Source organism: Rattus rattus, chromosome 10 (assembly GCF_011064425.1).
Source record: "Rattus rattus isolate New Zealand chromosome 10, Rrattus_CSIRO_v1, whole genome shotgun sequence".
In the NCBI taxonomy this organism is placed as follows: domain Eukaryota; kingdom Metazoa; phylum Chordata; class Mammalia; order Rodentia; family Muridae; genus Rattus; species Rattus rattus.
Window position 1 is genome coordinate 80,159,524 of NC_046163.1, and position 14,903 is coordinate 80,174,426.

A 14,903-nucleotide genomic window follows, 5' to 3' on the forward strand; every position below is an offset into this window, starting at 1 on the left:
AGAATCATACGTTTATCATTATATTGTAATGAAGAAAAAGTTGAGCTAGCCACCCATAACTAAGCTTCAGCATGAATAAAGAGAAATAGCAGAGGGAGAAGGATACTTGCTGTAATTAGCTCCTTTCCCTTATTTCAGGTGGTAAACTTTTTACTTTGAGCTTTCTCTCTGCAGGACAGGAAACCATGCTATCAGTGGAGCAGGAAACTCTTTTTTCCCACTGAGAGACACTTTTTAAACTTAGAAATGAGAAGCTGTGCTAATGAAGTTGGATATTTCTGCTGAGAATTTTTGTATGTGGCTAAATATATCCCACATCTGCACAAAGCAGAAGAGAGTCTCCCAGAATGCCTCACCCACAATCTTTGAAGGATTTTTCTCATGAGAATGGTAAAGGAGACCCTTGAGATGAAGCTGAAAATATGGGTTGAAGTAAGGAGGAAACACTTGTATCTATGCCATTTATGTATTTAAGTATTTATTTATTTACTTATTATGTATTTATTTATATTTTTTTACTTTTGTATAAAATAAGTAAATCATTCTTAGGAATTTTGAAATTTAATTAGATAAATGTTTACATAGATTCATGGAATGATTTTGGATTTTAGATAAACAATATTGACCAAGAGGTCTATACTAAGTGCATGATGTGGGGTAAGTATGCTCAGTGTTTAAACTCCTATCTGTACAAAATCCAGATTATATCAGATGGCAAGGACCTTTGCAAATACAATTGCAGTAGTGTACCTCTATAATTCTAGTAACATTTCAGAATTATAGGAAATCAAGATTAATAAATAAGACATCCTGTCCTGAACAGGGTGTATAGTGAGGACTGGTACTCGAGGTTATCTTTGACTTCTATATCTGTGTTGTGGTATACCTGGAAAGCCATTACATAAGAACATATACACAAATTTATCCACACAGATAAATTTTTAATCTTAAAAATTAAGAAAGAAAAATAAGGGGTTTTCATAAGAAGAGCTATGCTGACAGAGGTTCAGTTGCAACTTGTAATTCCTCAGGCATTCTGTAAATTCTAGCAAAGGGTATGGTCATCTCAAGTTCCTTAGCCCTGCTGAGAACGCAATGGTTTTCTATGACTTATTTTGAGAAAAGAGTTTAAGTGAAGTTGGGAATAATAAAAATTCAGATTATAAGACTGGAGTTAGAAGTGTGGCAATGAACACTTGGGAAGAGAATACTCTTGACAAGTGAATATGGAAATTGCAGTGGGCAGGGTAATAGAACACCAAAGACAGAATGGGGAGTTGTGTTAAAGCGGCAGTCAACCTGGCAATAGAATACATAAGACATGGAAAATGCAAAGAATCAAAAAAGACTTCTGTGAGTAGACAAGTGTAAGAGAAAAGCAAGAAGAGGATTGTGGAAGGAGTGACATCTGAAGGAAAGCATATATAGAACTACCATAATGAAATTCTTTAAATTGCATGTCAATTTAAAGGTAAATTATAAAAGGTTAGAGAAGTTGGGGAAGAAACTCCAAGGTAGGAGTTCTCGGTGTGCAAAATGAGAACATGCACATGTACCTTCAATTCTGGGACAGGGACAGAGAGAGCAGAATTTCTTGGCTTGCTGAACTAAGTGAATTGGTTAATTCCATGCCACTAAGAAACTCTGTCTCAGAAAAATGGTTAATAGCACATGAAGAATTATAACTCAGGCTCAACTCTGATCTTCACATGCGTGCACATCCCCCAAACAAATGAAAAAGCATGAATCCATGTAAATACACAAGAAAATCAATAAATGAAATGACCAAATAAATAAATATTACTGAATATAGAACAATAATTTTTCTCAAAGTACCATTCTAAATCCTCAGAGCTCAACAAAGATCAGAAATTATTAAGTCAGAAGACACTGAACAACAGCAATATATGATTAGGAATCGAGACAACCATGTGATAGAAGTCATCATTCAGCTCATGGAAACAAGACATGCCTGTTTTCTATTTTCATAAAAACAGACTCTAGAGGAATACATGATATAAAGAAGAGCATAATCTTTAGGAAAGATAGTTCTCCAAAATCCAGCAGAAAATATTGGAAAAAGTTGAACACTACTGACTGAACCTAAGGAACATAAGGTGGGCTGGAGTTAGGAAGAGAGATAAAGGATGCCCAGAAAGTAGATGACACTTACTTCTTTATCTGTGAGGTTGTTTTTAGAAATGATCAACATTTGAGTTAGAAGCCTGTGTAAAGTTGATGGCTACCAGTCTTGCATCTGAGTGAGCATCTTTCAACCAAGTGAGCGTTGATCCATTTATTCAAAGACAAGGAAGGGAAAATTCTGAATCTCTCTGCCTATATTTCTATATCTCAACCTTCATTTGCACCTTCTGTAGAAAACATGACTTTTTTATTTCTAGCATCTTTTCCTTTTAAATTTTGCTTTTTATTTTTCAAGTTTTTTAAGAATTTGCCTGTGATGGATGCTTACATAGGACATCTTTATTATTCAACATTCAGGGAACGTCTCAAAATATTGGCCAGAGAGATTACAAGAGCTTGTATTCTTGTAGGTATGACATGAAATTGTGGCCTTGAATTCTCAAGCAATGTGGTTACATGTAGATGACTATGCTGTCCAGAATCAATGATTTAGAAAGGGGTTCGTAAATTCCTGTATCTCACAAGAATCTATAGTTAATGGTTGCCAAATAAAGGATAGACTTTTTGTGTGTGTGTGTGTGTGTAGCAACTTGTAAGCTGACAAAGAGCCTATGAATAAACATTTATTTGTGTTCCTCTATGAATCGCCAAGTAAAGTAATTGTTTCACAGAAAAAATAAAATATATTAAATTGAAATGCATAATAGCTGAGAAATGAGGGGATCAGCAGGAGTAGGAGGGGAGCAAGAGAAGTTGAGGGAGAATTAATATGATCAAAATTAACTCCAAAAGTTATTATAGTATATGATATGTAACACTATAAAATACTATCATATATAATATTATTGACATGTTAAGGAAGATACAGTCATTGATTCAATGATAGTCTGACTAATATGAATGTAAAAAACCTCCTCCTGAGTAGAATTGCTGCTCCTTCTGGCATAGGTTGAGTCCATGGATTTTATGACTCTGTGTTCCTGGATCTTTGATGAGTATCTCTTTCATTACTAATTTGACCTACCAACAAATTTCTGCCCTTGCATTCAGGCTATAGTATGCCACTAACTTTCTTAATAATGCAGCTTACAGATGACATATGAAAAGAGGTTTTCGCCAAAACAATCATGGAGAAAACTCCTATAATAAATATTCTCTTGTTTGCTTTTGAGCATTCTGTTGAGTCTGTACCTGAAAAACTATGACTGATGCAAAAAAGCTGTCCTAACATCAACTTTCTTAAGGCTTAATGGTATGATCTTAAAGACTTGACTTCTGAATTTCAACACATGAAGAAGAATATATGATATATGAAAAAATCATCTATGATTGAGAAACAATTTTTATTTCAATTGAATACACTTCTTGAAGCGATCAAATGATAAAAACAGGCATCTGGTGATTGATGAGCTATCATCATATATACCATCACAACTGTTCCTCAAAAGAATGAGGAGTCTCCAGCAGATTCTTGAATGCCAGACCACTGAAGCACCTTACTTACCTAGGTTCTCTTAAATGCAACATCAGGTAATTATTTTTCAACACCTACTATGTATGAACAACGAAACTTCAAGAACTACTGTCCCAAACAAAAATCAATGTACCACAAGATGAGCATGTGGAGGAACAGCAGAAGGGTTGGGCATTTCTAATCTGAGATGAAACATTATGGTGTTCCTGACACTGTGGCAGTCTAATTCAATATCAATTAGAATTTAATTTAATTAATTTAATTTTCTAAGACCATGCAAGAGTCTCCGCTGCCTATAATCTTGATGTACCCATTCTATAGCCACAATTGTCCTTAGAAATTACCTTTTAGTTTCTTTTTTTTTAATTTTTTATTGGATTTTTTTATTCACATTTTCAATGTTATTCCCTTTCCCGGTTTCCCAGAAATATTCCCTCTATCCCGTATACATCCCCGTCTTCTATAAGGTTATTCCATTCTCCAACCACAAACCCCCGACATTGTCCTACACTGGGGGTTCCGGCCTTGGCAGGACCAAGGCGTCTCCTTCCATTGGGGCCCAAAAAAGCCATCCTCTACTACATATGCAGTTGGAGCCATGTGTCTGTATATTTATAGTCTTTGGGTAGTGGTTTAATCCCTGCGAACTCTGATTGCAGGGCATCGTTGTTCTTAGGTGGTTGTAAGTCCCTTCAGCTCTTTCAATCCTTTCTCCAATTCCTCCAAAGGAGATCCCATTCTCAGTTCAAATGCTGCTAGCATTTGCCTCTGATTTTGAAATGCTCTGGCTGGGTCACTCAGTTAGGCTCCTGTCACCATGCACTTCTTAGCTTCATCAATCTTATCTATTTTTAGTGGATACACACACAAACACAGACACACACACACATAATCACACACACACATACACACACACACACACACACACACACACACACACTGTATATCAACGTGGGTCAGACTCTGAATGGCCGTTCCTTCTTTCTGTGATCCAAACTTTGTCTCCTCATCCCCTCCTATGAATATTTTTGTCCCGCTTTTTTAGTAGAAATGAAGCATCCTCACTTTGGGCATCCTTATTTTTGAGGTACATGTGACCTGTGGATTGTGTCTAGGGTAATCTGAGCTTTTGGGCTAATATCACTTATAAGTGAGTGCATAACATATATGTTTTTCTGTGATTGGGTCACCTCACTCGGGATGATATTTTCTAGTTCTATCCATTTGCCTATGAATTGCATGAAGTCATTGTTTTTGATAGCTGAGTAATACTCCATTCTGTACATGTATCAAATTTCTGTATCCATTCTTCTGTTGAAGGGCATCTGGGTTTTTTCCAGCTTCAGGATATTATAAATAAGGCTACTATGAACATAGTGAAGCGAGTGTCTTTGTTGTATGTTTGAACATCTGTCAGGTATATGCCCAGGAGAGGTATAACTGGGTCCTCACGTAGTACAATGTCCAATTTCCTGAAGAACCATCAGACTGATTTCCAGAGTGGTTGTACCAGTTTGCAATCCCACCAACAATGGAGGAATGTTCTTCTTTCTCCACACCCTCACCAGTATCTGTTTTCATCTGAGTTTTTGATCTTAGCCATTCTGACTTGTGTGAGGTGGAATCTAAGGGTTGCTTTGATTTGCATTTCCCTGATGACTAATGATGTTTAACATTTCTTTAGGTATTTCTTAGCCATTCGGTATTCTTCAGCTGAGAATTCTTTGTTTAGTTCTTTATCAATTTCTAATAGGATTAGTAGACTCCCTGGAGTCTAACTTCTTGAATTATTGGTATATATTGAATATTATTCCTCTATCAGATTTAGGATTGGTAAAGATCTTTTCTTAATCTGTTGTGTGCCGTTTTGTCCTAATGTCAGTGTCCTTTGCCTTACAGAAGCTTTGCAGTTTTATGAGGTCTCATTTGTCGATTATGATCACAGATCATAAGCCACTGGTTTGTTTGTTCAGGAAATTTTCCCAGTGCCCATGTGATTGAGACTCTTCTCCACTTTTTCTTCTATTAGTTTGAGTGTATCTGGTTTGATGTGGACGTCCTTGTTCTATTTTGACTGAAGTTTTGTACAGGGTGATAAGAATGGATTGATTTGGATTCTTCTACATGCTGACCTCCAGTTGAACTAGCACCAAAGGTTGAAAATGCTATCCTTTTTTCTATTGGGTGGTTTTAGTCCCTTTGTCAGAGATCAAGTGACCACAGGTGTGTGGCTTCATTTCTGGGTCTTCAACTGTATTCCACAGTTTCTTCTTCCTCTAAGAATCTTTTCATTGTCTTACATATACCCTTCACCCTAAACTCTAAACTCATGTTGGCATCATGTTAAAAAGTGCTTCAATATAGTTAAAATAGGCACTTGATAATTTTAAGACACTCATGCAAAATTGAATTTGAAACTTGAATACAAGAGTTCCCATGCCACTGATCCTTTGCAAAGAACATTGATTCCAAAGAGAATTTGCTTAATTTTTGGTGAAAACCAGGATGTTTGTTTACATGCAGTCCTTAATTCATATTTTGTAAAAAAGATAAGTATATTCCTCCAGTATTACAATTTTTAAAATGAGAGCAGAGCAAATTTGCAGTGTTTACTTGTTTAAAAGAATTGTTTTGTAATTAATATATCAATTTATTCATTCATTCACTCAACAAAATATATTCCTCATTCAGAATTCAATGAGCCAAAAGCTCAGGTATATAAGCAACTTGAAAAAATGGTAGAGATTAAACAAGGAGTTTAGGGGTAACCTGGACTGAATGAGTGCATTTTCTCAAAGTTAGTGTACTAGAATATGAATCCAAAATTGATAATGCAGCCACTAGAAAATGATTAGACTCTGGAAACCTCATAGATGTGGTAATTACCTTTATGGAATCTTGTTGCTTCTGAGAAAACATTTGTGAATATGCAATGTTAAGATCCTGCGTGACAAGGCAAGTCTTCATCTTATGCTGAATATGGTGGTGATCTGATTGTGTGTTTTGTAGCCTCTGAATCTTGCACAAACAAATTTCTGTTGTTTAGAAGCATCTAAGTTTATGCTATCCTGAGACAAGAGCTTACCTAGAATGAACTGAGTGATTGTCTACTTCTAACATGAGAATTAAGGTTTGAACCAAGCCATGAGAACAACTGAGAATGGATATATGGCAGGTCTACAGATTTTGAATGTGAAAATGTACTTGGCATGTTCAAGGCAAATACAAGAATAAACATAGTGGGAACTGAACTGGGGTAAGAATGGATAGGATTATATAACTGGGACGAGTATTCATATCCTGGCTTGAGAGTTTCAATTTTTATCCCATGCTCAAAATGAGCTATTAACATACTCAAAAGGTATAATAAGAGGGATTTTTCTCTGGTTGAAATGGAGACTATAAAGGATTGTTGTTATCATCAACACATCAAATAAGGATTTCATTTTAAGGTTAATAAAATTAGTTTGGTAAGGTTACCATGAACGTTTGAAGGAATTATGGCAGCTTCTTCCATTAAATAACTTCATTTCAATCAGATCTTCTGTAGAAATTTCATGTCTTGTTTGTAAGTGAAAGTGTTTTCTTTATAAAAACAACTTGGAATAAACTTTGAATCTCCTGGCACCGATCATCCTAATGTAAATTTGTCTTCAAACTTAGGGGAAAAAATGTAGTGTGGTATTACCTTCAGTTTCAAAAGTGTAAGGATCTGGAGAGACCTGAGTCATTAAAAGAAAGACATTTAAAATTTGATTTAATTCCCTAGAAGGCTGAACAAGTCAGAGAATTGGACCAGGTTTAATCTTCCTAGTATTTCTTCATGATCTTGTTTGCAAAAGTCTGAAGTGACCTAATTAGAAGGAGTTTTTTACTACTAAAAATTTCAGGATCAGAAGACATCTCACTGACAGCTCAAAATAGAATTAAAGACTGGCCAGCTCTGATTTTCCCCAAGACAATTTCTAAATTAAATACACCTATATTTATCTATGAACATTACCCCCTCTAAGAAAGATTCAAGTATCCTAGCTTGGGTCTTCCATCTTGTTTAACTTCCTTGGGTCTGTGGGGTGTATAATGGACATATTGTACTTTATGGCTAAAATCAACTTGTCATTGAGTAGGTCTGGGTTACCTCACTTAAGATGAAATTTCTTGTTCTACCCATTTGCCTGTAAAATTCACGATATGCTTGTTTTTAGCAGCTGAAGGGTATACCACTGTGCAAGGAACCACATTTTCTGTACCCATTCTTCTGTTGAGGGACTTCTGAGTTGTTTGCAATTTTCAGCTATTACAAATAAAGCTGCTGTGAATATACTGGAGTATATGTCCTTGTTGGATGGTGCAGCCTCTAATGGGTATGTGCTCAGAAGCAGGATACCTATATCTTATCTCATGTTCTAAGTATTCCTGTTCTAAGTAATCTTGGAGGAGAGCAGAAAGACAAATTTCGATGGAAATATTTTCATTGAATGAGCTTTGAAGATAGATATACTTGCATTCAATCCTTGCTTCATTGTTTGTATTTAGGTGTACCTGGAAGATCACAGAGTAGTTACAAATCTCTTTACAATATAGACTAAATATAATAATGGCCCCTCTACCCAGAACCTCTTGGAATGCCGGAAGTCTCTGCAAAAAAGCACATAAAGGTGCTGGTTGGTCAGACTTCCCTGAAGATCACAAGTTCAAATGGCTTCTATTTCAGAGATGCATTTAGTTATAGTAGTTCTGTCCTCTCCATTTTATTTAGTTTGTCTGCATATGTGTGTGTATATGTATGTGTATGTTGTGTGGTGGTGGTGGTGGTGGCGGTGGTGGTGGTGGTGTTGTGTGTGTGTGTGTGTGTGTGTGTGTGTGTGTGTGTGTGAGTGTGTTTTATGAAACTTGAAATGGGTCCCTGAGAAGGGAGGAAAAGTTCTGAAAGAAAAAAAGAAAAGGAGGGGAAACAGAGGTTAATTTAATTCATATTATATGAAAGCAATGTGGTCTTTTAGAATTGCATGGAGTCAGAAAGAGGGTATAAAAACTGCTGCAATCAGATTTGTCACCTTGATACAAACCTAGCAATACAATGAACAAGAAATCTCAATTCAGAATAACTTTTATCAGATTAGTTTGTGAGGAGTCTCTATGTCATTTTTTTGGTTGCTAATTTCTGTAGAAGGGACCAATCATTGTGTGCAGTGCTTTTTCCAGGTAGGTGGGCTTGATCCATGTAAAAAAAAATAGCTAGGCTGAGCAAGCCAGGGGAAACAGTCAGAGAGCAGCATTCTCCTAATGATCCACTATGGTTTCTGCTTCAGTTCCTGCCTCTATGCCCTTGTGATGAACTTTAGCCTTTTCTGACCTCAATGACAGACTGCATTTTGTCAGCCAAACAAACCTATCATCACATGTAATTTTTGCCAATGTTTCGTTACAGCAACAGAGAAGCAAACTAGAAAAAAAAGGGTAGAAAAGGCAATTCTGGAGCAGCATGAACAAACCTTAATATCAGATATGAAGATACCATAATGAAATCCACTATTTTGAATTGCAACTTTAAATTAATATAACAAATTGAGTTCGTGATTTTGGTTTGCCATTCTTCCAGTGTCAAAACTCTTCTAAGTCAATGAGATCGAACTCAAAACTGAAGTGAGTTTGTAATTAGGGGCCAAATCCTGTTCTGCCAAAGCCTGGGAACTACTTCTTTCAGTGAGTTCCCACATTCTAAAGATTCCTCTGTCCCATAAAAAACAGAACCTATTGGGGGACAACTATTAAAATCACGTGGCCCTGTCTGTGTATGTGTGTGTGTAGGCAGGAGGTGGGGGATTCAAATCATGGCAGTTATATTTTCATGCAGGATTTCAGCTCTATAATTTTAAATTATAAAAGTTTATCGTTTGGTGTATGCTTTTGTTTCTCTGTGTAATAAAAGTATATGATTTCTCATGATAGCTTTTTAAATTTAACAACAAAAGATAATTTTTGTCTGTTTTTCTACTGTTGGTCTGCTAGTAATTTGTGATGAGAAGCCTGAGCCTGAATGGCTGTGAGGCAGGCCTATTATTTTGGAGTGTTACAGAGGTGGTCATATTGGCAACTTGCATGGTACTTTGTGATACCTCTTGGATCCCAGGTTCTCAAAGCTTAGTGACAGAACTATATGTCATAATTGATATCATGTGGGGAGTTAGCTACTCCTAGAAGTAGCCTATGAGCCAGCACCATTAGACTCTGGGCATTACCACATCTCAACTTCAGGACATGAAACAATTTTTAAGGTTCCGATTGATGTTCAGTATTTTCTCTGCTGCAACAGAGTTGCATGTATTAAAGGGTAATTCCCTGGAGGAGCAGGTAGATCAAAGGTAGAAATGAGTCAGTGGAGAGAGCAGATGATTTGGAAAAGACAGCTAGCCTCTTTTATGTTGCTTTTGGTTATTGAATCATAGGGTTTTCTACTGCTATCTAAATTCTGATTGAATAATAACACTCCTCACTCTCATCTCCATTCCTTCCAGAAACCCAATATTTCTTCTCCTTCATCCTCCTCTCTCCTCTTATTTCTTTTGTTCCCTGCCCCTTTTACCATTTCCTCTCCTCCCCTTCCAATCTTTCCTAAAATAATGCCTGTGCTTCTCAGTTGATGCACCACTATTTTCTTCTATTTGTTTCAGCTATGCCACTTAGAAGCAGTGTGACCTTGAGCTTGACATTGAACACTTTTTGGCTTCAGCAACCTCATCAATGTCTGACTGTGAGAGTGGATGGTAATATTTACTAGGTGCTTTGTAGGGTACTTAACATGGTGGTTGATATTGCCAGTGTAATTATTAAGTAGCTATTACCTTGGCTGCATTCCTTTGTTGGAGTATCTTGGTAATTGAGTAAATTAGGAATAGCATAGTAATGACCTTGGAGATGCTGTTCAATATTCAAACCTCAACATGCTGATATAATATGAGTCAGGGGTCACTTCTCTGTCGATATTTCTGACTACCAGCTCCAACTCCTTGACCCTGAGAAGACCTATAGCATAATGGACAACTACACAATATCAAAAATGGGTGTTATTTCAATTCTGTTTTGGCCAGTGTTGGAGTGACAATGTTGTTGCAGCAATTTCAGTAGACACAGGAGCGTAAATAGGTGTAATTAAAGATTCTTGCCAACATCCCTGTCAGGTCCTTGTTTGGATAACAATTGGCACATATTTCAAGCTGAGAGCAATATTAAGTAGACCATCTGTTGGATTTCATTAGGATTCCTCTTATCAGCACCACTATTAAATATAAATTAACCTACTTTAAAAAATCCCTGACATCTGTGTTTTCAATTAGAATATGAATCTATATTAATAGCAATGAAGTTGCATCTGAATTTATAATTGATGTAAAGTTAAATACGTCAATAGGAATGTTTGCCCAACAGCACTTTTAATATTACTTTTCTAAATAAAGACAGAGAAGGTACCCTGCCTCAGAGCCAGATATGATTCAAAAGCCTGGCCTTAGATACTCTGAACAAAATGTCGTCAAATGACTGCAGTTCCTTGATATTCAGTTCTCTCCGTCAAGTCTTACCCTCCAAAATCCTCCTGCCCTTTATGACTCACTTTGGCAGAACTTCCACGTGGAAGCTTTCTTTAACTTCTCAGTGTTAATGAAATCTCCGCTTCTCTTATCTTTGTATGTTGTATTATATATTTTTATGTTAACCTAACATGAGCTAAAGTCATCTGAGAGGAGAGGAGAGAACCTCAATAAAGAAACTGAGAAATCGCCTTCATAGGACTTGGCTATAAGAAAACCTATGTAGCAATTCCCTAATAACTAATTGGTGGGGGAATGCCCAGCCATTGTATGTGTTGTCATCCCTGGGCTAGGGATCCTGGGTTCTATAAGAAAGCAAACTGAGCATTTCGTGATGAGCATGTCACTAAGTGGCACCACTTTCTACACTCTATAACATCTCTAGATACCATGTATTGATCCTGTGGTACACCCTTCAGTTCCTATGCTGACATACTTCATATTTGAACAACAATGTAAAATTATAAGCCAAATAAACATTTCCCTCGCCAAATTGTGTTTGTTTATACTGTTTAATTATAGCAGTAGTAACCCTCACTAAGGTATATGTCCTTATGATAGCTGCCTGAAATCGTATTTCACATTTTTTTTTATTAACTTGAGTATTTCTTAGATACATTTCGAGTGTTGTTCCCTTTCCCGGTTTCCGGCAAACATCACCCTCCCCCCTACCTTTCTTTATGGGTATTCCCCTCCCCATCCTCCCCCCATTGCCACCCTGCCCCCAACAATCTAGTTCACTGGGGATTCAGTCTTATCAGGACCCAGGGTTTCCCCTTCCACTGGTGCTGTTACTAGGATATTCATTGCTACCTATGAGGTCAGAGTCCAGGGTCAGCCCATGTTTAGTCTTTAGGTAGTGGCTTAGTCCCTGGAAGCTCTGGTTGCTTGGCATTGTACATATGGGGTCTCAAGCCCCTTCAAGCTCTTCCAGTTTTTTCTCTATTCCTTCAACGGGGGTCCTATTCTCAGTTCAGTGGTTTGCTGCTGGCATTCGCCTCTGTGTTTGCTGTATTCTGGCTGTGTCTCTCAGGAGCGATCTACATCCCGCTCCTGTCGGTCTGCACTTCTTTGCTTCATCCATCTTGTCTAATTGGGTGGCTGTATATGTATGGGCCACATGTGGGGCAGGCTCTGAATGGGTGTTCCTTCTGTGTTTGTTTTAATCTTTGCCTCTCTATTCCCTACCAAGGGTATTCTTGTTCCCCTTTTAAAGAAGGAGTGAAGCATTCACATTTTGATCATCCGTCTTGAGTTTCATGTGTTCTATGCATCTAGGGTAATTCAAGCATTTGGGCTAATAGCCACTTATCAATGAGTGCATACCATGTGTGTTTTTCTGTGATTGGGTTCCCTCACTCAGGATGATATATTCCAGTTCCAACCATTTGCCTACGAATTTCATAAAGTCAATGTTTTTGATAGCTGAGTAATATTCCATTGTGAGGATGTACCACATTTTCTGTATCCATTCCTCTGTTGAAGGGCATCTGGGTTCTTTCCAGCTTCTGGCTATTATAAATAAGGCTGCAATGAACATAGTGGAGCACGTGTCTTTTTTATATGTTGGGGCATCTTTTGGGTATATGCCCAAGAGAGGTATAGCTGGATCCTCAGGCAGTTCAATGTCCAATTTTCTGAGGAACCTCCAGACTGATTTCCAGAATGGTTGTACCAGTCTGCAATCCCACCAGCAATGGAGGAGTGTTCCTCTTTATCCGCATCCTTGCCAGCATCTGCTGTCACCTGAGTTTTTGATCTTAGCCATTCTCACTGGTGGGAGGTGAAATCTCAGGATTGTTTTGATTTGCATTTCCCTTATGACTAAAGATGTTGAACATTTCTTTAGGTGTTTCTCAGCCATTCAGCATTCCTCAGCTGTGAATTCTTTGTTTAGCTCTAAACCCCATTTTTTAATAGGGTTATTTGTTTCCCTGCGGTCTAACTTCTTGAGTTCTTTGTATATTTTGGATATAAGGCCTCTATCTGTTGTAGGATTGGTAAAGATCTTTTCCCAATCTGTTGGTTGCCATTTTGTCCTAACCACAGTATCCTTTGCCTTACAGAAGCTTTGCAGTTTTATGAGATCCCATTTGTCGATTCTTGATCATAGAACATAAGCCATTGGTGTTTTGTTCAGGAAATTTTTTCCAGTGCCCAGGTGTTTGAGATGCTGCCCTAGTTTTTCTTCTAATAATTTGAGTGAATCTCGTTTGATGTGGAGGTCCTTGATCCACTTGGACTTCAGCTTTGTACAGGGTGATAAGCATGGATCGATCTGCATTCTTCTACATGTTGACCTCCAGTTGAACCAGCACCATTTGCTGAAAATGCTACCTTTTTTCCATTGGATGGTTTTGGCTCCTTTGTCAAAAATCAAGTGCCCATAGGTTTGTGGGTTCATTTCTGGGTCTTCAATTCTCTTCCATTGGTCTATCTGTCTGTCTCTGTACCAATACCATGCAGTTTTTATCACTATTGCTCTGTAATACTGCTTGAGTTCAGGGATAGTGATTCCCCCTGAAGTCCTTTTATTGTTGAGGATAGTTTTAGCTATTCTGGGTTTTTTTGTTATTCCAGACAAATTTGCAAATTGTTCTGTCTAACTCTTTGAAGAATTGGATTGGTATTTTGATGGGGATTGCCTTGAATCTGTAGATAGCTTTTGGTAAAATGGCCATTTTTATTATATTAATCCTGCCGATCCATGAGCATGGGAGATCTTTCCATCTTCTGAGGTCTTCTTCAATTTCTTTCTTCAGATTCTTGAAGTTCTTATTGTACAAATCTTTTACTTGCTTGGTTAGATTCACACCGAGGTACTTTATATTATTTGAGTCTATTATGAAGATTGTTGTTTCACTAATTTTTTTCTTGGCTTGTTCTCTTTTGTGTAGAGGAAGGCTACTGATTTATTTGAGTTAATTTTATACCCAGCCACTTTGCTGAAGTTGTTTATCAGCTTTAGTAGTTCTCTGGTGGAACTTTTGGGATTACTTAAATATACTATCATATCATCTGCAAATAGTGATAGTTTGACTTCTTCTTTTCCGATCTGTATACATTTGACCTCCTTTTGTTGTGTGATTGCTCTGGCTAGAACTTCAAGAACTATATTGAATAAGTAGGGAGAGAGTGAGCAGCCTTGTCTAGTCCCTGATTTTAGTGGGATTGCTTCAAGTTTCTCTCCATTTAGTTTAATGTTAGCAACTGGTTTGCTGTTTATGGCTTTTACTATGTTTAGGTATGGGCCTTGAATTCCTATTCTTTCCAGGACTTTTATCATGAAGAGTTGTTCACCTTTCTCTATCTTACCAAACTTGGGCATGGTTTTATGTTCCACATGTGTGTTGTATGTATGTATACATGTATACATGTATGTATGCATGTGTTTATATATGTATGTGTGTAAAGCTTATCTGTGTATATGTTGGAAGTTGATCCATCCAACAATTCTGTATATATGTATATTTAAAGTGTGAAGTGCTTGGAGCCTACTTGCTTGAGCGTTTCTTTAAACATGAATGTGTGAATGTCGATCTGTAGGTCTGTGTGTGTGTGTGTGTGTGTGTGTGTGTGTGTGTGTGTGTTTGTGTTTGGTGTGAATAGTCTCTATTTTCCCTTTGCTTCCTTGCAGGCACAAAGGGAGTTAAAGGAGCTCAGAAGGTATTATTTATTTATTTATTTATTTATTT